This window comes from Dermacentor variabilis, chromosome 5, assembly GCF_050947875.1.
Source record: "Dermacentor variabilis isolate Ectoservices chromosome 5, ASM5094787v1, whole genome shotgun sequence".
NCBI classification, from domain to species: domain Eukaryota; kingdom Metazoa; phylum Arthropoda; class Arachnida; order Ixodida; family Ixodidae; genus Dermacentor; species Dermacentor variabilis.
The window spans coordinates 73,416,769-73,438,934 of NC_134572.1; positions in this window are offsets into that span (position 1 = coordinate 73,416,769).

Sequence of the window (22,166 nt, forward strand, 5' to 3'; positions counted from 1 at the left end):
CAGGAAGGTCGAATAAGTCCTCTCGAAAGTGCTAGTTCTTCGTATAGAACACACCCCACGCATGTTCATACGCCGATTTACTCGAAAACTAAACGTTTAAGCGCATATTTATTTTCCTCAAGAAATGTAAAAATCACTAAGCCTGTAGCCCAGGGAAATATCGTTTCAGCAAGGTCGAATAACTCCTCTCGAAAGTGCTAGTTCTTCGCATAGAACACACCCCACGCATGTTCATACGCCGATTTACTCTAAAACTAAACGTTTAGGCACATATTTATTTTCCTCAAGAAATGGAAAAATCACCAAGCCTATAGCCCAGGGAAATATCGTTTCAGCAAGGTCGAATAAGTCCTCTCGAAAGTGCTAGTTCTTCGCATAGAACACACCCCACGCATGTTCATACGCCGATTTACTCTAAAACTAAACGTTTAAGCGCATATTTATTTTCCTCAAGAAATGGAAAAATCACCAAGCCTATAGCCCAGGAAAATATCGTTTCAGCAAGGTCGAATAAGTCCTCTCGAAAGTGCTAGTTCTTCGCATAGAACAGACCGGACGCATGTGCTGACGCCGATTTACTCGAAAACTAAACGTTTAAGCGCATATTTATTTTCCTCAAGAAATGTAAAAATCACTAAGCCTATAGCCCAGGGAAATATCCTTTCAGCAAGGTCGAATAAGTCCTCTCGAAAGTGCTAGTTCTTCGGATAGAACACACCCCACGCACGTTCTGACGCCGAGTTACTCGAAAACTAAACGTTTAAACGCATGTTTATTTTCCTCAATAAATGTAAAAATCACTAAGCCTGTAGCCCAGGGAAATATCGTTTCAACAAGGTCGAATAAGTCTTCTCGAAAGTGCTAGTTCTTCGCATAGAACAGACCGGACGCATGTGCTGACGCCGATTTACTCGAAAACTAAACGTTTAAGCGCATATTTATTTTCCTCAAGAAATGGAAAAATCACCAAGCCTATAGCCCAGGAAAATATCGTTTCAGCAAGGTCGAATAAGTCCTCTCGAAAGTGCTAGTTCTTCGCATAGAACAGACCGGACGCATGTGCTGACGCCGATTTATTCGAAAACTAAACGTTTAAGCGCATATTTATTTTCCTCAAGAAATGTAAAAATCACTAAGCCTATAGCCCAGGGAAATATCGTTTCAGCAAGGTCGAATAAGTCCTCTCGAAAGTGCTAGTTCTTCGTATAAAACACACCCCACGCACGTTCTGACGCCGATTTACTCGAAAACTAAACGTTTAAGCGCATATTTATTTTCCTCAAGAAATGTAAAAATCACTAAGCCTATAGCCCAAGGAAATATCGTTTCAGCAAGGTCGAATAAGTCCTCTCGAAAGTGCTAGTTCTTCGTATAGAACACACCCCACGCACGTTCTGACGCCGATTTACTCGAAAACTAAACGTTTAAGCGCATATTTATTTTCCTCAAGAAATGTAAAAATCACTAAGCCTATAGCCCAGGAAAATATCGTTTCAGCAAGGTCGAATAAGACCTCTCGAAAGTGCTAGTTCTTCGCATAGAACACCCCACGCATGTTCATACGCCGATTTACTCTAAAACTAAACGTTTAAGCGCATATTTATTTTCCTCAAGAAATGGAAAAATCACCAAGCCTATAGCCCTGGAAAATATCGTTTCAGCAAGGTCGAATAAGTCCTCTCGAAAGTGCTAGTACTTCGCATAGAGCACACCCCACGCATGTTCATACGCCGATTTACTCGAAAACTAAACGTTTAAGCGCATATTCATTTTCCTCAAGAAATGGAAAAATCACCAAGCCTATAGCCCAGGGAAATATCGTTTCAGGAAGGTCGAATAAGTCCTATCGAAAGTGCTAGTTCTGCGCATAGAACACACTCCACGCATGTTCATACGCCGATTTACTCTAAAACTAAACGTTTAAGCGCATATTTATTTTCCTCAAGAAATGGAAAAATCACCAAGCCTAAAGACCAGGAAAATATCGTTTCAGCAAGGTCGAATAAGTCCTCTCGAAAGTGCTAGTTCTTCGTATAGAACACACCCCACGCACGTTCTGACGCCGATTTACTCGAAAACTAAACGTTTAAGCGCATATTTATTTTCCTCAAGAAATGGAAAAATCACCAAGCCTATAGCCCAGGGAAATATCGTTTCAGGAAGGTCGAATAAGTGCTCTCGAAAGTGCTAGTTCTTCGCATAGAACACACCCCACGCATGTTCATACGCCGATTTACTCGAAAACTAAACGTTTAAGCGCATATTTATTTTCCTCAAGAAATGGAAAAATCACCAAGCCTATAGCCCAGGAAAATATCGTTTCAGCAAGGTCGAATAAGTCCTCTCGAAAGTGCTAGTTCTTCGCATAGAACACACCCCACGCACGTTCTGACGCCGATTTACTCGAACACTAAACGTTTAAGCGCATATTTATTTTCCTCAAGAAATGTAAAAATCACTAAGTATATAGCCCAGGGAAATATCGTTTCAGCAAGGTCGAATAAGTCCTCTCGAAAGTGCTAGTTCTTCGCATAGAGCACACCCCACGCATGTTCATACGCCGATTTACTCGAAAACTAAACGTTTAAGCGCATATTTATTTTCCTCAAGAAATGTAAAAATCACTAAGCCTATAGCCCAGGGAAATATCGTTTCAGCAAGGTCGAATAAGTCCTCTCGAAAGTGCTAGTTCTTCGCATATAACACACCCCACGCATGTTCATACGCCGATTTACTCTAAAACTAAACGTTTAAGCGCATATTTATTTTCCTCAAGAAATAGAAAAATCACCAAGCCTATAGCCCAGGAAAATATTGTTTCAGCAAGGTCGAATAAGACCTCTCGAAAGTGCTAGTACTTCGCATAGAACACACCCCACGCGTGTTCATACGCCGATTTACTCTAAAACTAAACGTTTAGGCACATATTTATTTTCCTCAAGAAATGGAAAAATCACCAAGCCTATAGCCCAGGGAAATATCGTTTGAGCAAGGTCGAATAAGTCCTCTCGAAGGTGCTAGTTCTTCGCATAGAACACACCCCACGCATGTTCATACGCCGTTTTACTCTAAAACTAAACGTTTAAGCGCATATTTATTTTCCTCAAGAAATGGAAAAATCACCAAGCCTATAGCCCAGGAAAATATCGTTTCAGCAAGGTCGAATAAGTCCTCTCGAAAGTGCTAGTTCTTCGCATAGAACAGACCGGACGCATGTGCTGACGCCGATTTACTCGAAAAGTAAACGTTTAAGCGCATATTTATTTTCCTCAAGAAATGTAAAAATCACTAAGCCTATAGCCCAGGGAAATATTGTTTCAGCAAGGTCCAATAAGTCCTCTCAAAAGTGCTAGTTCTTCGTATAGAACACACCCCACGCACGTTCTGACGCCGATTTACTCGAAAACTAAACGTTTAAGCGCATATTTATTTTCCTCAAGAAATGTAAAAATCACTAAGCCTGTAGCCCAGGGAAATATCGTTTCAGCAAGGTCGAATAAGTCTTCTCGAAAGTGCTAGTTCTTCGCATAGAACAGACCGGACTCATGTGCTGACGCCGATTTACTCGAAAACTAAACGTTTAAGCGCATATTTATTTTCCTCAAGAAATGGAAAAATCACCAAGCCTATAGCCCAGGAAAATATCGTTTCAGCAAGGTCGAATAAGTCCTTTCGAAAGTGCTAGTTCTTCGCATAGAACAGACCGGACGCATGTGCTGACGCCGATTTACTCGAAAACTAAACGTTTAAGCGCATATTTATTTTCCTCAAGAAATGTAAAAATCACTAAGCCTATAGCCCAGGGAAATATCGTTTCAGCAAGGTCGAATAAGTCCTCTCGAAAGTGCTAGTTCTTCGCATAGAACACACCCTACGCATGTTCATACGCCGATTTACTCTAAACTAAACGTTTAGGCACATATTTATTTTCCTCAAGAAATGGAAAAATCACCAAGCCTATAGCCCAGGGAAATATCGTTTCAGCAAGGTCGAATAAGTCCTCTCGAAAGTGCTAGTACTTCGCATAGAACACCCCACGCATGTTCATACGCCGATCTACTCTAAAACTAAACGTTTAAGCGCATATTTATTTTCCTCAAAAATGGAAAAGTCACCAAGCCTATAGCCCAGGAAAATATCGTTTCAGCAAGGTCGAATAAGTCCTCTCGAAAGTGCTAGTACTTCGCATAGAACAGACCCGACGCACGTTCTGACGCCGATTTACTCGAAAACTAAACGTTTAAGCGCATATTTATTTTCCTCAAGAAATGGAAAAATCACCAAGCCTATAGCCCAGGGAAATATCGTTTCAGCAAGGTCGAATAAGTCCTCTCGAAAGTGCTAGTTCTTCGCATTGAACACACCCCACGCATGTTCATACGCCGATTTACTCGAAAACTAAACGTTTAAGCGCATATTTATTTTCCTCAAGAAATGTAAAAATCACTAAGCCTATAGCCCAGGGAAATATCGTTTCAGCAAGGTCGAATAAGTCCTCTCGAAAGTGCTAGTTCTTCGCATAGAACACACCCCCCGCATGTTCATACGCCGATTTACTCTAAAACTAAACGTTTAAGCGCATATTTATTTTCCTCAAGAAATGGAAAAATCACCAAGCCTATAGCCCAGGAAAATATCGTTTGAGCAAGGTCGAATAAGTCCTCCCGAAAGTGCTAGTTCTTCGCATAGAAGACACCGGACGCATGTGCTGACGCCGATTTACTCGAAAACTAAACGTTTAAGCGCATATTTATTTTCCTCAAGAAATGGAAAAATCACCAAGCCTATAGCCCAGGAAAATATCGTTTCAGCAAGGTCGAATAAGTCCTCTCGAAAGTGCTAGTTCTTCGCATAGAACAGACCGGACGCATGTGCTGACGCCGATTTACTCGAAAACTAAACGTTTAAGCGCATATTTATTTTCCTCAAGAAATGTAAAAATCACTAAGCCTATAGCCCAGGAAAATATCGTTTCAGCAAGGTCGAATAAGTCCTCTAGAAAGTGCTAGTTCTTCGCATAGAACACACCCCACGCATGTTCCTACGCCGATTTACTCTAAAACTAAACGTTTAAGCGCATATTTATTTTCCTCAAGAAATGGAAAAATCACCAAGCCTATAGCCCAGGAAAATATCGTTTCAGCAAGGTCGAATAAGTCCTCTCGAAAGTGCTAGTTCTTCGCATAGAACAGACCGTACGCATGTGCTGACGCCAATTTACTCGAAAACTAAACGTTTAAGCGCATATTTATTTTCCTCAAGAAATGTAAAAATCACTAAGCCTATAGCCCAGGGAAATATCCTTTAAGCAAGGTCGAATAAGTCCTCTCGAAAGTGCTAGTTCTTCGTATAGAACACACCCCACGCACGTTCTGACGCCGAGTTACTCGAAAACTAAACGTTTAAGCGCATGTTTATTTTCCTCAAGAAATGTAAAAATCACTAAGCCTATAGCCCAGGGAAATATCGTTTCAGCAAGGTCGAATAAGTCCTCTCGAAAGTGCTAGTTCTTCGCATATAACACACCCCACGCATGTTCATACGCCGATTTACTCTAAAACTAAACGTTTAAGCGCATATTTATTTTCCTCAAGAAATAGAAAAATCACCAAGCCTATAGCCCAGGAAAATATTGTTTCAGCAAGGTCGAATAAGACCTCTCGAAAGTGCTAGTACTTCGCATAGAACACACCCCACGCGTGTTCATACGCCGATTTACTCTAAAACTAAACGTTTAGGCACATATTTATTTTCCTCAAGAAATGGAAAAATCACCAAGCCTATAGCCCAGGGAAATATCGTTTGAGCAAGGTCGAATAAGTCCTCTCGAAGGTGCTAGTTCTTCGCATAGAACACACCCCACGCATGTTCATACGCCGTTTTACTCTAAAACTAAACGTTTAAGCGCATATTTATTTTCCTCAAGAAATGGAAAAATCACCAAGCCTATAGCCCAGGAAAATATCGTTTCAGCAAGGTCGAATAAGTCCTCTCGAAAGTGCTAGTTCTTCGCATAGAACAGACCGGACGCATGTGCTGACGCCGATTTACTCGAAAAGTAAACGTTTAAGCGCATATTTATTTTCCTCAAGAAATGTAAAAATCACTAAGCCTATAGCCCAGGGAAATATTGTTTCAGCAAGGTCCAATAAGTCCTCTCGAAAGTGCTAGTTCTTCGTATAGAACACACCCCACGCACGTTCTGACGCCGATTTACTCGAAAACTAAACGTTTAAGCGCATATTTATTTTCCTCAAGAAATGTAAAAATCACTAAGCCTGTAGCCCAGGGAAATATCGTTTCAGCAAGGTCGAATAAGTCTTCTCGAAAGTGCTAGTTCTTCGCATAGAACAGACCGGACTCATGTGCTGACGCCGATTTACTCGAAAACTAAACGTTTAAGCGCATATTTATTTTCCTCAAGAAATGGAAAAATCACCAAGCCTATAGCCCAGGAAAATATCGTTTCAGCAAGGTCGAATAAGTCCTTTCGAAAGTGCTAGTTCTTCGCATAGAACAGACCGGACGCATGTGCTGACGCCGATTTACTCGAAAACTAAACGTTTAAGCGCATATTTATTTTCCTCAAGAAATGTAAAAATCACTAAGCCTATAGCCCAGGGAAATATCGTTTCAGCAAGGTCGAATAAGTCCTCTCGAAAGTGCTAGTTCTTCGCATAGAACACACCCTACGCATGTTCATACGCCGATTTACTCTAAACTAAACGTTTAGGCACATATTTATTTTCCTCAAGAAATGGAAAAATCACCAAGCCTATAGCCCAGGGAAATATCGTTTCAGCAAGGTCGAATAAGTCCTCTCGAAAGTGCTAGTACTTCGCATAGAACACCCCACGCATGTTCATACGCCGATTTACTCTAAAACTAAACGTTTAAGCGCATATTTATTTTCCTCAAAAATGGAAAAATCACCAAGCCTATAGCCCAGGAAAATATCGTTTCAGCAAGGTCGAATAAGTCCTCTCGAAAGTGCTAGTACTTCGCATAGAACAGACCCGACGCACGTTCTGACGCCGATTTACTCGAAAACTAAACGTTTAAGCGCATATTTATTTTCCTCAAGAAATGGAAAAATCACCAAGCCTATAGCCCAGGGAAATATCGTTTCAGCAAGGTCGAATAAGTCCTCTCGAAAGTGCTAGTTCTTCGCATTGAACACACCCCACGCATGTTCATACGCCGATTTACTCGAAAACTAAACGTTTAAGCGCATATTTATTTTCCTCAAGAAATGTAAAAATCACTAAGCCTATAGCCCAGGGAAATATCGTTTCAGCAAGGTCGAATAAGTCCTCTCGAAAGTGCTAGTTCTTCGCATAGAACACACCCCCCGCATGTTCATACGCCGATTTACTCTAAAACTAAACGTTTAAGCGCATATTTATTTTCCTCAAGAAATGGAAAAATCACCAAGCCTATAGCCCAGGAAAATATCGTTTGAGCAAGGTCGAATAAGTCCTCCCGAAAGTGCTAGTTCTTCGCATAGAAGAGACCGGACGCATGTGCTGACGCCGATTTACTCGAAAACTAAACGTTTAAGCGCATATTTATTTTCCTCAAGAAATGGAAAAATCACCAAGCCTATAGCCCAGGAAAATATCGTTTCAGCAAGGTCGAATAAGTCCTCTCGAAAGTGCTAGTTCTTCGCATAGAACAGACCGGACGCATGTGCTGACGCCGATTTACTCGAAAACTAAACGTTTAAGCGCATATTTATTTTCCTCAAGAAATGTAAAAATCACTAAGCCTATAGCCCAGGGAAATATCGTTTCAGCAAGGTCGAATAAGTCCTCTCGAAAGTGCTAGTTCTTCGTATAGAACACACCCCACGCACGTTCTGACGCCGATTTACTCGAAAACTAAACGTTTAAGCGCATATTTATTTTCCTCAAGAAATGTAAAAATCACTAAGCCTATAGCCCAAGGAAATAACGTTTCAGCAAGGTCGAATAAGTCCTCTCGAAAGTGCTAGTTCTTCATATAGAACACACCCCACGCACGTTCTGACGCCGATTTACTCGAAAACTAAACGTTTAAGCGCATATTTATTTTCCTCAAGAAATGTAAAAATCACTAAGCCTATAGCCCAGGAAAATATCGTTTCAGCAAGGTCGAATAAGTCCTCTAGAAAGTGCTAGTTCTTCGCATAGAACACACCCCACGCATGTTCCTACGCCGATTTACTCTAAAACTAAACGTTTAAGCGCATATTTATTTTCCTCAAGAAATGGAAAAATCACCAAGCCTATAGCCCAGGAAAATATCGTTTCAGCAAGGTCGAATAAGTCCTCTCGAAAGTGCTAGTTCTTCGCATAGAACAGACCGTACGCATGTGCTGACGCCAATTTACTCGAAAACTAAACGTTTAAGCGCATATTTATTTTCCTCAAGAAATGTAAAAATCACTAAGCCTATAGCCCAGGGAAATATCCTTTCAGCAAGGTCGAATAAGTCCTCTCGAAAGTGCTAGTTCTTCGTATAGAACACACCCCACGCACGTTCTGACGCCGAGTTACTCGAAAACTAAACGTTTAAGCGCATGTTTATTTTCCTCAAGAAATGTAAAAATCACTAAGCCTGTAGCCCAGGGAAATATCGTTTCAGCAAGGTCGAATAAGTCCTCTCGAAAGTGCTAGTGCTTCGCATAGAACAGACCCGACGCACGTTCTGACGCCGATTTACTCGAAAACTAAACGTTTAAGCGCATATTTATTTTCCTCAAGAAACGGAAAAATCACCAAGCCTATAGCCCTGGGAAATATCGTTTCAGCAAGGTCGAATAACTTCTCTCGAAAGCGCTAGTTCTTCGCATAGAACACACCCCACGCATGTTCATACGCCGATTTACTCTAAAGCTAAACGTTTAAGCGCATATTTATTTTCCTCAAGAAATGGAAAAATCACTAAGCCTATAGCCCAGGGAAATATCCTTTCAGCAAGGTCGAATAAGTCCTCTCGAAAGTGCTAGTTCTTCGTATAGAACGCACCCCACGCACGTTCTGACGCCGAGTTACTCGAAAACTAAACGTTTAAGCGCATGTTTATTTTCCTCAAGAAATGTAAAAATCACTAAGCCTGTAGACCAGGGAAATATCGTTTCAGCAAGGTCGAATAAGTCTTCTCGAAAGTGCTAGTTCTTCGCATAGAACAGACCGGACGCATGTGCTGACGCCGATTTACTCTAAAACTAAACGTTTAAGCGCATATTTATTTTCCTCAAGAAATGGAAAAATCACCAAGCCTATAGCCCAGGAAAATATTGTTTCAGCAAGGTCGAATAAGACCTCTCGAAAGTGCTAGTACTTCGCATAGAACACACCCCACGCGTGTTCATACGCCGATTTACTCTAAAACTAAACGTTTAGGCACATATTTATTTTCCTCAAGAAATGGAAAAATCACCAAGCCTATAGCCCAGGGAAATATCGTTTGAGCAAGGTCGAATAAGTCCTCTCGAAGGTGCTAGTTCTTCGCATAGAACACACCCCACGCATGTTCATACGCCGTTTTACTCTAAAACTAAACGTTTAAGCGCATATTTATTTTCCTCAAGAAATGGAAAAATCACCAAGCCTATAGCCCAGGAAAATATCGTTTCAGCAAGGTCGAATAAGTCCTCTCGAAAGTGCTAGTTCTTCGCATAGAACAGACCGGACGCATGTGCTGACGCCGATTTACTCGAAAAGTAAACGTTTAAGCGCATATTTATTTTCCTCAAGAAATGTAAAAATCACTAAGCCTATAGCCCAGGGAAATATTGTTTCAGCAAGGTCCAATAAGTCCTCTCGAAAGTGCTAGTTCTTCGTATAGAACAGACCGGACTCATGTGCTGACGCCGATTTACTCGAAAACTAAACGTTTAAGCGCATATTTATTTTCCTCAAGAAATGGAAAAATCACCAAGCCTATAGCCCAGGAAAATATCGTTTCAGCAAGGTCGAATAAGTCCTCTCGAAAGTGCTAGTTCTTCGCATAGAACAGACCGGACGCATGTGCTGACGCCGATTTACTCGAAAACTAAACGTTTAAGCGCATATTTATTTTCCTCAAGAAATGGAAAAATCACTAAGCCTATAGCCCAGGGGAATATCGTTTCAGCAAGGTCGAATAAGTCCTCTCGAAAGTGCTAGTTCTTCGTATAGAACACACCCCACGCACGTTCTGACGCCGATTTACTCGAAAACTAAACGTTTAAGCGCATATTTATTTTCCTCAAGAAATGTAAAAATCACTAAGCCTGTAGCCCAGGGAAATATCGTTTCAGCAAGGTCGAATAAGTCCTCTGTAAAGTGCTAGTTCTTCGCATAGAACACACCCTACGCATGTTCATACGCCGATTTACTCTAAACTAAACGTTTAGGCACATATTTATTTTCCTCAAGAAATGGAAAAATCACCAAGCCTATAGCCCAGGGAAATATCGTTTCAGCAAGGTCGAATAAGTCCTTTCGAAAGTGCTAGTTCTTCGCATAGAACACACCCCACGCATGTTCATACGCCGATTTACTCTAAAACTAAACGTTTAAGCGCATATTTGTTTTCCTCAAGAAATGGAAAAATCACCAAGCCTATAGCCCAGGAAAATATCGTTTCAGCAAAGTCGAATAAGTCCTCTCGAAAGTGCTAGTTCTTCGCATAGAACAGACCGGACGCATGTGCTGACGCCGATTTACTCGAAAACTAAACGTTTAAGCGCATATTTATTTTCCTCAAGAAATGTAAAAATCACTAAGCCTATAGCCCAGGGAAATATCGTTTCAGCAAGGTCGAATAAGTCCTCTCGAAAGTGCTAGTTCTTCGCATAGAACACACCCCCCGCATGTTCATACGCCGATTTACTCTAAAACTAAACGTTTAAGCGCATATTTATTTTCCTCAAGAAATGGAAAAATCACCAAGCCTATAGCCCAGGAAAATATCGTTTGAGCAAGGTCGAATAAGTCCTCCCGAAAGTGCTAGTTCTTCGCATAGAACAGACCGGACGCATGTGCTGACGCCGATTTCCTCGAAAAGTAAACGTTTAGGCGCATATTAATTTCCTCAAGAAATGGAAAAATCACCAAGCCTATAGCCCAGGAAAATATCGTTTCAGCAAGGTCGAATAAGTCCTCTCGAAAGTGCTAGTTCTTCGCATAGAACAGACCGGACGCATGTGCTGACGCCGATTTACTCGAAAACTAAACGTTTAAGCGCATATTTATTTTCCTCAAGAAATGTAAAAATCACTAAGCCTATAGCCCAGGGAAATATCGTTTCAGCAAGGTCGAATAAGTCCTCTCGAAAGTGCTAGTTCTTCGTATAGAACACACCCCACGCACGTTCTGACGCCGATTTACTCGAAAACTACACGTTTAAGCGCATATTTATTTTCCTCAAGAAATGTAAAAATCACTAAGCCTATAGCCCAAGGAAATAACGTTTCAGCAAGGTCGAATAAGTCCTCTCGAAAGTGCTAGTTCTTCATATAGAACACACCCCACGCACGTTCTGACGCCGATTTACTCGAAAACTAAACGTTTAAGCGCATATTTATTTTCCTCAAGAAATGTAAAAATCACTAAGCCTATAGCCCAGGAAAATATCGTTTCAGCAAGGTCGAATAAGACCTCTCGAAAGTGCTAGTACTTCGCATAGAACACCCCACGCATGTTCATACGCCGATTTACTCTAAAACTAAACGTTTAAGCGCATATTTATTTTCCTCAAGAAATGGAAAAATCACCAAGCCTATAGCCCAGGAAAATATCGTTTCAGCAAGGTCGAATAAGTCCTCTCGAAAGTGCTAGTACTTCGCATAGAACAGACCCGACGCACGTTCTGACGCCGATTTACTCGAAAACTAAACGTTTAAGCGCATATTTATTTTCCTCAAGAAATGCAAAAATCACCAAGCCTATAGCCCAGGGAAATATCGTTTCAGCAAGGTCGAATAAGTCCTCTCGAAAGTGCTAGTTCTTCGCATAGAACACACCCCACGCATGTTCATACGCCGATTTACTCGAAAACTAAACGTTTAAGCGCATATTTATTTTCCTCAAGAAATGGAAAAATCACCAAGCCTATAGCCCAGGAAAATATCGTTTCAGCAAGGTCGAATAAGTCCTCTCGAAAGTGCTAGTTCTTCGCATAGAACAGACCGGACGCATGTGCTGACGCCGATTTACTCGAAAACTAAACGTTTAAGCGCATATTTATTTTCCTCAAGAAATGTAAAAATCACTAAGCCTATAGCCTAGGGAAATATCGTTTCAGCAAGGTCGAATAAGTCCTCTCGAAAGTGCTAGTTCTTCGTATAGAACACACCCCACGCACGTTCTGACGCCGATTTACTCGAAAACTAAACGTTTAAGCGCATATTTATTTTCCTCAAGAAATGTAAAAATCACTAAGCCTATAGCCCAAGGAAATAACGTTTCAGCAAGGTCGAATAAGTCCTCTCGAAAGTGCTAGTTCTTCATATAGAACACACCCCACGCACGTTCTGACGCCGATTTACTCGAAAACTAAACGTTTAAGCGCATATTTATTTTCCTCAAGAAATGTAAAAATCACTAAGCCTATAGCCCAGGAAAATATCGTTTCAGCAAGGTCGAATAAGTCCTCTAGAAAGTGCTAGTTCTTCGCATAGAACACACCCCACGCATGTTCCTACGCCGATTTACTCTAAAACTAAACGTTTAAGCGCATATTTATTTTCCTCAAGAAATGGAAAAATCACCAAGCCTATAGCCCAGGAAAATATCGTTTCAGCAAGGTCGAATAAGTCCTCTCGAAAGTGCTAGTTCTTCGCATAGAACAGACCGTACGCATGTGCTGACGCCAATTTACTCGAAAACTAAACGTTTAAGCGCATATTTATTTTCCTCAAGAAATGTAAAAATCACTAAGCCTATAGCCCAGGGAAATATCCTTTCAGCAAGGTCGAATAAGTCCTCTCGAAAGTGCTAGTTCTTCGTATAGAACACACCCCACGCACGTTCTGACGCCGAGTTACTCGAAAACTAAACGTTTAAGCGCATGTTTATTTTCCTCAAGAAATGTAAAAATCACTAAGCCTGTAGCCCAGGGAAATATCGTTTCAGCAAGGTCGAATAAGTCCTCTCGAAAGTGCTAGTGCTTCGCATAGAACAGACCCGACGCACGTTCTGACGCCGATTTACTCGAAAACTAAACGTTTAAGCGCATATTTATTTTCCTCAAGAAACGGAAAAATCACCAAGCCTATAGCCCTGGGAAATATCGTTTCAGCAAGGTCGAATAACTTCTCTCGAAAGCGCTAGTTCTTCGCATAGAACACACCCCACGCATGTTCATACGCCGATTTACTCTAAAGCTAAACGTTTAAGCGCATATTTATTTTCCTCAAGAAATGGAAAAATCACTAAGCCTATAGCCCAGGGAAATATCCTTTCAGCAAGGTCGAATAAGTCCTCTCGAAAGTGCTAGTTCTTCGTATAGAACGCACCCCACGCACGTTCTGACGCCGAGTTACTCGAAAACTAAACGTTTAAGCGCATGTTTATTTTCCTCAAGAAATGTAAAAATCACTAAGCCTGTAGACCAGGGAAATATCGTTTCAGCAAGGTCGAATAAGTCTTCTCGAAAGTGCTAGTTCTTCGCATAGAACAGACCGGACGCATGTGCTGACGCCGATTTACTCTAAAACTAAACGTTTAAGCGCATATTTATTTTCCTCAAGAAATGGAAAAATCACCAAGCCTATAGCCCAGGAAAATATTGTTTCAGCAAGGTCGAATAAGACCTCTCGAAAGTGCTAGTACTTCGCATAGAACACACCCCACGCGTGTTCATACGCCGATTTACTCTAAAACTAAACGTTTAGGCACATATTTATTTTCCTCAAGAAATGGAAAAATCACCAAGCCTATAGCCCAGGGAAATATCGTTTGAGCAAGGTCGAATAAGTCCTCTCGAAAATGCTAGTTCTTCGCATAGAACACACCCCACGCATGTTCATACGCCGTTTTACTCTAAAACTAAACGTTTAAGCGCATATTTATTTTCCTCAAGAAATGGAAAAATCACCAAGCCTATAGCCCAGGAAAATATCGTTTCAGCAAGGTCGAATAAGTCCTCTCGAAAGTGCTAGTTCTTCGCATAGAACAGACCGGACGCATGTGCTGACGCCGATTTACTCGAAAAGTAAACGTTTAAGCGCATATTTATTTTCCTCAAGAAATGTAAAAATCACTAAGCCTATAGCCCAGGGAAATATTGTTTCAGCAAGGTCCAATAAGTCCTCTCGAAAGTGCTAGTTCTTCGTATAGAACAGACCGGACTCATGTGCTGACGCCGATTTACTCGAAAACTAAACGTTTAAGCGCATATTTATTTTCCTCAAGAAATGGAAAAATCACCAAGCCTATAGCCCAGGAAAATATCGTTTCAGCAAGGTCGAATAAGTCCTCTCGAAAGTGCTAGTTCTTCGCATAGAACAGACCGGACGCATGTGCTGACGCCGATTTACTCGAAAACTAAACGTTTAAGCGCATATTTATTTTCCTCAAGAAATGGAAAAATCACTAAGCCTATAGCCCAGGGGAATATCGTTTCAGCAAGGTCGAATAAGTCCTCTCGAAAGTGCTAGTTCTTCGTATAGAACACACCCCACGCACGTTCTGACGCCGATTTACTCGAAAACTAAACGTTTAAGCGCATATTTATTTTCCTCAAGAAATGTAAAAATCACTAAGCCTGTAGCCCAGGGAAATATCGTTTCAGCAAGGTCGAATAAGTCCTCTGTAAAGTGCTAGTTCTTCGCATAGAACACACCCTACGCATGTTCATACGCCGATTTACTCTAAACTAAACGTTTAGGCACATATTTATTTTCCTCAAGAAATGGAAAAATCACCAAGCCTATAGCCCAGGGAAATATCGTTTCAGCAAGGTCGAATAAGTCCTTTCGAAAGTGCTAGTTCTTCGCATAGAACACACCCCACGCATGTTCATACGCCGATTTACTCTAAAACTAAACGTTTAAGCGCATATTTATTTTCCTCAAGAAATGAAAAAATCACCAAGCCTATAGCCCAGGAAAATATCGTTTCAGCAAAGTCGAATAAGTCCTCTCGAAAGTGCTAGTTCTTCGCATAGAACAGACCGGACGCATGTGCTGACGCCGATTTACTCGAAAACTAAACGTTTAAGCGCATATTTATTTTCCTCAAGAAATGTAAAAATCACTAAGCCTATAGCCCAGGGAAATATCGTTTCAGCAAGGTCGAATAAGTCCTCTCGAAAGTGCTAGTTCTTCGCATAGAACACACCCCCCGCATGTTCATACGCCGATTTACTCTAAAACTAAACGTTTAAGCGCATATTTATTTTCCTCAAGAAATGGAAAAATCACCAAGCCTATAGCCCAGGAAAATATCGTTTGAGCAAGGTCGAATAAGTCCTCCCGAAAGTGCTAGTTCTTCGCATAGAACAGACCGGACGCATGTGCTGACGCCGATTTCCTCGAAAAGTAAACGTTTAGGCGCATATTAATTTCCTCAAGAAATGGAAAAATCACCAAGCCTATAGCCCAGGAAAATATCGTTTCAGCAAGGTCGAATAAGTCCTCTCGAAAGTGCTAGTTCTTCGCATAGAACAGACCGGACGCATGTGCTGACGCCGATTTACTCGAAAACTAAACGTTTAAGCGCATATTTATTTTCCTCAAGAAATGTAAAAATCACTAAGCCTATAGCCCAGGGAAATATCGTTTCAGCAAGGTCGAATAAGTCCTCTCGAAAGTGCTAGTTCTTCGTATAGAACACACCCCACGCACGTTCTGACGCCGATTTACTCGAAAACTACACGTTTAAGCGCATATTTATTTTCCTCAAGAAATGTAAAAATCACTAAGCCTATAGCCCAAGGAAATAACGTTTCAGCAAGGTCGAATAAGTCCTCTCGAAAGTGCTAGTTCTTCATATAGAACACACCCCACGCACGTTCTGACGCCGATTTACTCGAAAACTAAACGTTTAAGCGCATATTTATTTTCCTCAAGAAATGTAAAAATCACTAAGCCTATAGCCCAGGAAAATATCGTTTCAGCAAGGTCGAATAAGACCTCTCGAAAGTGCTAGTACTTCGCATAGAACACCCCACGCATGTTCATACGCCGATTTACTCTAAAACTAAACGTTTAAGCGCATATTTATTTTCCTCAAGAAATGGAAAAATCACCAAGCCTATAGCCCAGGAAAATATCGTTTCAGCAAGGTCGAATAAGTCCTCTCGAAAGTGCTAGTACTTCGCATAGAACAGACCCGACGCACGTTCTGACGCCGATTTACTCGAAAACTAAACGTTTAAGCGCATATTTATTTTCCTCAAGAAATGCAAAAATCACCAAGCCTATAGCCCAGGGAAATATCGTTTCAGCAAGGTCGAATAAGTCCTCTCGAAAGTGCTAGTTCTTCGCATAGAACACACCCCACGCATGTTCATACGCCGATTTACTCGAAAACTAAACGTTTAAGCGCATACTTATTTTCCTCAAGAAATGTAAAAATCACTAAGCCTATAGCCCAGGGAAATATCGTTTCAGCAAGGTCGAATAAGTCCTCTCGAAAGTGCTAGTTCTTCGCATAGAACACACCCCCCGCATGTTCATACGCCGATTTACTCTAAAACTAAACGTTTAAGCGCATATTTATTTTCCTCAAGAAATGAAAAAATCACCAAGCCTATAGCCCAGGAAAATATCGTTTGAGCAAGGTCGAATAAGTCCTCCCGAAAGTGCTAGTTCTTCGCATAGAACAGACCGGACGCATGTGCTGACGCCGATTTACTCGAAAACTAAACGTTTAAGCGCATATTTATTTTCCTCAAGAAATGTAAAAATCACTAAGCCTATAGCCCAGGGAAATATCGTTTCAGCAAGGTCGAATAAGTCCTCTCGAAAGTGCTAGTTCTTCGTATAGAACACACCCCACGCACGTTCTGACGCCGATTTACTCGAAAACTAAACGTTTAAGCGCATATTTATTTTCCTCAAGAAATGTAAAAATCACTAAGCCTATAGCCCAAGGAAATAACGTTTCAGCAAGGTCGAATAAGTCCTCTCGAAAGTGCTAGTTCTTCATATAGAACACACCCCACGCACGTTCTGACGCCGATTTACTCGAAAACTAAACGTTTAAGCGTATATTTATTTTCCTCAAGAAATGTAAAAATCACTAAGCCTATAGCCCAGGAAAATATCGTTTCAGCAAGGTCGAATAAGTCCTCTCGAAAGTGCTAGTTCTTCGCATAGAACACACCCCACGCATGTTCCTACGCCGATTTACTCTAAAACTAAACGTTTAAGCGCATATTTATTTTCCTCAAGAAATGGAAAAATCACCAAGCCTATAGCCCAGGAAAATATCGTTTCAGCAAGGTCGAATAAGTCCTCTCGAAAGTGCTAGTTCTTCGCATAGAACAGACCGTACGCATGTGCTGACGCCGATTTACTCGAAAACTAAACGTTTAAGCGCATATTTATTTTCCTCAAGAAATGTAAAAATCACTAAGCCTACAGCCCAGGGAAATATCCTTTCAGCAAGGTCGAATAAGTCCTCTCGAAAGTGCTAGTTCTTCGTATAGAACACACCCCACGCACGTTCTGACGCCGAGTTACTCGAAAACTAAACGTTTAAGCGCATGTTTATTTTCCTCAAGAAATGTAAAAATCACTAAGCCTGTAGCCCAGGGAAATATCGTTTCAGCAAGGTCGAATAAGTCTTCTCGAAAGTGCTAGTTCTTCGCATAGAACAGACCGGACGCATGTGCTGACGCCGATTTACTCGAAAACTAAACGTTTAAGCGCATATTTATTTTCCTCAAGAAATGGAAAAATCACCAAGCCTATAGCCCAGGAAAATATCGTTTCAGCAAGGTCGAATAAGTCCTCTCGAAAGTGCTAGTACTTCGCATAGAACAGATCCCACGCACGTTCTGAGGCCGATTTACTCGAAAACTAAACGTTTAAGCGCATATTTATTTTCCTCAAGAAATGGAAAAATCACCAAGCCTATAGCCCAGGAAAATATCGTTTCAGCAAGGTCGAATAAGTCCTCTCGAAAGTGCTAGTGCTTCGCATAGAACAGACCCGACGCACGTTCTGACGCCGATTTACTCGAAAACTAAACGTTTAAGCGCATATTTATTTTCCTCAAGAAACGGAAAAATCACCAAGCCTATAGCCCTGGGAAATATCGTTTCAGCAAGGTCGAATAACTCCTCTCGAAAGCGCTAGTTCTTCGCATAGAACACACCCCACGCATGTTCATACGCCGATTTACTCTAAAGCTAAACGTTTAAGCGCATATTTATTTTCCTCAAGAAATGGAAAAATCACTAAGTCTATAGCCCAGGGAAATATCCTTTCAGCAAGGTCGAATAAGTCCTCTCGAAAGTGCTAGTTCTTCGTATAGAACACACCCCACGCACGTTCTGACGCCGAGTTACTCGAAAACTAAACGTTTAAGCGCATGTTTATTTTCCTCAAGAAATGTAAAAATCACTAAGCCTGTAGCCCAGGGAAATATCGTTTCAGCAAGGTCGAATAAGTCTTCTCGAAAGTGCTAGTTCTTCGCATAGAACAGACCGGACGCATGTGCTGACGCCGATTTACTCGAAAACTAAACGTTTAAGCGCATATTTATTTTCCTCAAGAAATGGAAAAATCACCAAGCCTATAGCCCAGGAAAATATCGTTTCAGCAAGGCCTTATAAGTCCTCTCGAAAGTGCTAGTTCTTCGCATAGAACAGACCGGACGCATGTGCTGACGCCGATTTACTCGAAAACTAAACGTTTAAGCGCATATTTATTTTGCTCAAGAAATGTAAAAATCACTAAGCCTATAGCCCAGGGAAATATCGTTTCAGCAAGGTCGAATAAGTCCTCTCGAAAGGGCTAGTTCTTCGTATAGAACACACCCCACGCACGTTCATACGCCGATTTACTCTAAAACTAAATGTTTAAGCGCATATTTATTTTCCTCAAGAAATGCAAAAATCACCAAGCCTATAGCCCAGGAAAATATCGTTTCAGCAAGGTCGAATAAGTCCTCTCGAAAGTGCTAGTTCGTCGTATAGAACACACTCCACGCACGTTCTGACGCCGATTTATTCGAAAACTAAACGTTTAAGCGCATATTTATTTTCCTCAAGAAATGGAAAAATCACCAAGCCTATAGCCCAGGGAAATATTGTTTGAGGAAGGTCGAATAAGTCCTCTCGAAAGTGCTACTTCTTCGCATAGAACACACCCCACGCATGTTCATACGCCGATTTACTCGAAAACTAAACGTTTAAGCGCATATTTATTTTCCTCAAGAAATGGAAAAATCACCAAGCCTATAGCCCAGGAAAATATCGTTTCAGCAAGGTCGAATAAGTCCTCTCGAAAGTGCTAGTTCTTCGCATAGAGCACACCCCACGCATGTTCATACGCCGATTTACTCGAAAACTAAACGTTTAAGCGCATATTTCTTTTCCTCAAGAAATGGAAAAATCACCAAGCCTATAGCCCAGGAAAATATCGTTTCAGCAAGGTCGAATAAGTCCTCTCGAAAGTGCTAGTACTTCGCATAGAACAGACCCCACGCACGTTCTGAGGCCGATTTACTCGAAAACTAAACGTTTAAGCGCATATTTATTTTCCTCAAGAAATGGAAAAATCACCAAGCCTATAGCCCAGGAAAATATCGTTTCAGCAAGGTCGAATAAGTCCTCTCGAAAGTGCTAGTACTTCGCATAGAACAGACCCGACGCACGTTCTGACGCCGATTTACTCGAAAACTAAACGTTTAAGCGCATATTTATTTTCCTCAAGAAACGGAAAAATCACCAAGCCTATAGCCCTGGGAAATATCGTTTCAGCAAGGTCGAATAACTCCTCTCGAAAGCGCTAGTTCTTTGCATAGAACACACCCCACGCATGTTCATACGCCGATTTACTCTAAAGCTAAACGTTTAAGCGCATATTTATTTTCCTCAAGAAATGGAAAAATCACCAAACCTATAGCCCAGGAAAATATCGTTTCAGCAAGGTCGAATAAGTCCTCTCGAAAGTGCTAGTTCTTCGCATAGAACAGACCCCACACACGTTCTGACGCCGATTTACTCGAAAACTAAACGTTTAAGCGCATATTTATTTTCCTCAAGAAATGGAAAAATTACTAAGCCTATAGCCCAGGGAAATATCGTTTAAGCAATGTCGAATAAGTCCTCTCGAAAGTGCTAGTTCTTCGCATAGAACACACCCCACGTACGTTCAGCCGCCGATTTACTCGAAAACTATACGTTTAAGCGCATATTTATTTTCCTCAAGAAATGTAAAAATCACTAAGCCTATAGCCCAGGGAAATATCGTTTCAGCAAGGTCGAATAAGTCCTCTCGAAAGTGCTAGTTCTTCGCATAGAACACACTCCACGCATGTTCATACGCCGATTGACGCGAAAACTAAACGTATAAGCGCATATTTATTTTCCTGAAAAAATGCAAAAATAACTAAGCCTATAGCCCAGGAAAATATCGTTTCAGCAAGGTCTAATAAGTCCTCTCCAAAGTGCTAGTTCTTCGCGTAGAACTCACCCCACGCACGTTCATACGCCGATTTACTCGAAAACTGAACGTTTAAGCGCATATTAATTTTCCTCAAGAAATGTAAAAATCACTAAGCCTATAGCCCAGAGAAATATCGTTTCATCAAGGTCGAATAACTCCTCTCGAAAGTGCTAGTTCTTTAAATGGAACACACCCCACGCATGTTCATACGCCGATTTACTCTAAAACTAAACGTTTAAGCGCATATTTATTTTCCTCAAGAAATATAAAAATCACCAAGCCTATAGCCCCGGAAAATATCCTTTCAGCAAGGTCGAATAAGTCCTCTCGAAAGTGCTAGTACTTCGCATAGAACACACCCCACGCACGTTCTGACGCCGATTTACTAGAAAACTAAACGTTTAAGCGCATATTTATTTTCCTCAAGAATTTTAAAAATCACTAAGCCTATTGCCCAGGAAAATATTGTTTCAGCAAGGTCTAATAAGTCCTCTCGAAAGTGCTAGTTCTTCGCGTAGAACTCACCCCACTAACGTTCATACGCCGATTTACTCAAACTAAATGTTTAAGCGCATATTTATTTTCCTCAAGAAATGTAAAAATCACCAAGCCTATAGCCCAGGAAAATATCGTTTCAGCAAGGTCTAATAAGTCCTCTCGAAAGTGCTAGTTCTTCGCATAGAACACACCCCACGTACGTTCTGACGCCGATTTACTAGAAAACTAAACGTTTAAGCGCATATTTATTTTCCTAAAGAAATGTAAAAATCACTAAGCCTATAGCCCAGGGAAATATCGTTTCAGCAAGGTCGAATAAGTCCTCTCGAAAGTGCTAGTTCTTCGCATAGAACACACCCCACGCATGTTCATACGCCGATTGACGCGAAAACTAAACGTATAAGCGCATATTTATTTTCCTGAAAAAATGCAAAAATAACTAAGCCTATAGCCCAGGAAAATATCGTTTCAGCAAGGTCTAATAAGTCCTCTCCAAAGTGCTAGTTCTTCGCGTAGAACTCACCCCACGCACGTTCATACGCCGATTTACTCGAAAACTAAACGTTTAAGCGCATATTTATTTTCCTCTAGAAATGGAAAAATCACTAAGCCTATAGCCCAGGAAAATATCGTTTCAGCAAGGTCTAATAAGTCCTCTCGAAAGTGCTAGTTCTTCGCGTAGAACTCACCCCACGCACGTTCATACGCCGATTTACTCGAAAACTAAACGTTTAAGCGCATATTTATTTTCCTGAAGAATTTTAAAAATCACTAAGCCTATTCCCCAGGAAAATATCGTTTCAGCAAGGTCTAATAAGTCCTCTCGAAAGTGCTAGTTCTTCGGGTAGAACTCACCCCACTAACGTTCATACGCCGATTTACTCGAAAACTAAACGTTTAAGCGCATATTTATTTTCCTCAAGAAATGGAAAAATTACTAAGCCTATAGCCCAGGGAAATATCGTTTAAGCAATGTCGAATAAGTCCTCTCGAAAGTGCTAGTTCTTCGCATAGAACACACCCCACGTACGTTCAGCCGCCGATTTACTCGAAAACTATACGTTTAAGCGCATAT